Raw genomic sequence first — 2,085 nt, forward strand, 5'->3', positions numbered from 1 at the left:
CCTCCCAGCAGGGCTGAGGGTTTCCCGCCCCTTTTGCAAACAGCTCTTGTAGGCTGGAACTCAGCCAGCCTGCAGAGCTCTTTTCAAAAGGGGGAAATCCAGAGGTTTCTTTTCTAAAAGGGAAAATCCACATTTTCTCTGATAAAAATGGTTTTCTCTGTTTTCCTGTGGGAAACAAAAAACCCAGATCCCTGCTTATGAGGAGAGGCTGAAGGAACTGGGCTTATTTAGTCTGGAAAGAAGGTGGCTGAGGGGGGATTTAATAACAGCTTTCAACTACCTAAAGGGGGGTTATAAAGAGGATGCAGCTAGATCATTCTCAGTAGTGGCAGATGACAGAACAAGGAGCAATGCTTGCAAGTTGCAGCAAGGGAAGTTTAGGTTAAATATGAGGAAAAACTTTCTCACTAGGAGGGTAGTAAAACACTGGAAGAGCCTACCCAGAGAGGTGGTGGAATCTCCATCCTTAGAGGTTTTTGTGATCCAGATAGACAAAGCCTTGGCTGGGATGATATAGTTGGGGACAGTCCTGTTTTGAGCAGAGGGTTGGACCTCCTGAGGTCCCTTCCAACCCTCACTTTCTATGATTCTGTGAAACCGAATGTTGGCTGCCATGATTCACCTACTTTACCTGTGGCAGGTTAGGGTGTTAGATCTGCGTTGTGTCAGGGTTGACAGTAGTTTTATGAAGAGTTTAGATTATGGATTATATAGGATGGGTTGGATAGGGATGATCTTGCCTCAGGCAGGGGGTTGGACTACATGACATCTGGAGGTCCCTTCCAGCCCTGCTTCTCCATGATTCTAGGATTCTGTGAGTGTGTCTACACGTGCACTTTAATGTGCAGTTGCTTATTCTACTGCACATTAAAGCAGGACATAAAAAAGTGCAGCAGAATAGGCTACTGCACATTAAGCGTCATCTAAAACTCATGTGCTTGTACTTCTGTACATTAGCACAACCTATTGCACTTTTATTTAATACCTCATAATGGAGATACTAAATTTAATGTGTATTAGGAATAAGGCATTAATGCACACGTAGTGAAAGCAAGTGTACTGCTATTTGGCACAGCTGGACACCAAAGAGAATAGAGGCAAACTTCATATAGTGCCTTTGAGCTATTAAAAAAAGGAAAAAAAAAACAACTCCAGAGGTTCATTCCCCAAAGTGAAAGTTCATGCATATACACAAATATATATGGTAGAAAAGCAGTATGAACACATTATAATAATAGTTACCAGTGATGATGTAGTAACTCAAAAAGGGATTCAAAAAGGGATTGGACAGATTGTTGGAGGAAAAGGGCATCAGTAGCTATTGTACTGAGCACTGGAGTAAGGGATACAGCCTCTGAATCAGAACTTCCTAGAACTTATGTGCTGGAGCCTGCATGGGGAAGGTCTTAAAAAAGTTTATTAGAGGCCATCCTTAATGGACTGGCAGATACCAACATCCTGAGGGATAGAGAGCACGGGTTTGTTGCAGGTAGGTCTTGCTTGACCAATCTCATTTCTTTCTACGACCAGGTGACCTATCACCTGGACAAGTGAGAAGAGATTGATGTCATATATCTTGACTTCAAAAAAGCCTTCGATCTGGTATCCCATGATCACCTCTTGGTGAAACTGACCAATTGTGTCCTTGGGTCCACCATGATCCGCTGGCTGGAGATCTGGCTCCGTAGTTGGACCCAGAGGGTGGTAATTGACGGAAGTCAATTGTCATGGTGCCCTGTGACCTGTGGGGTCCCTCAAGACTCTGTCCTTGGACCCATATTGTTCAGCGTCTTCATTAATGTTGTGGACATTGGAGTCTGAAGCGGACTGGTCAAGTTCACTGATGACACCAAACTTTGGGGCAAAGCATCCGCACCAGAAGACAGGAGGGTGATGCGCAGGCTGACCTGGACAGACTCAGCAAATGGGCGGACGAGAACCTCATGGTGTTTAATGCTGAAAAATGCAAGGTTCTCCACCATGGGAGGAAAAACCTGCAGCATCCTTATAGGCTTGGCAGTGCTACGCTGGCTAGCACTATGGAAGAAAGAGACTTGGGGGTCATCATTGACCACAAGATGAACA

This window comes from Gavialis gangeticus, unplaced genomic scaffold, assembly GCF_001723915.1.
Source record: "Gavialis gangeticus isolate Ggan-Ray unplaced genomic scaffold, GavGan_comp1, whole genome shotgun sequence".
In the NCBI taxonomy this organism is placed as follows: domain Eukaryota; kingdom Metazoa; phylum Chordata; order Crocodylia; family Gavialidae; genus Gavialis; species Gavialis gangeticus.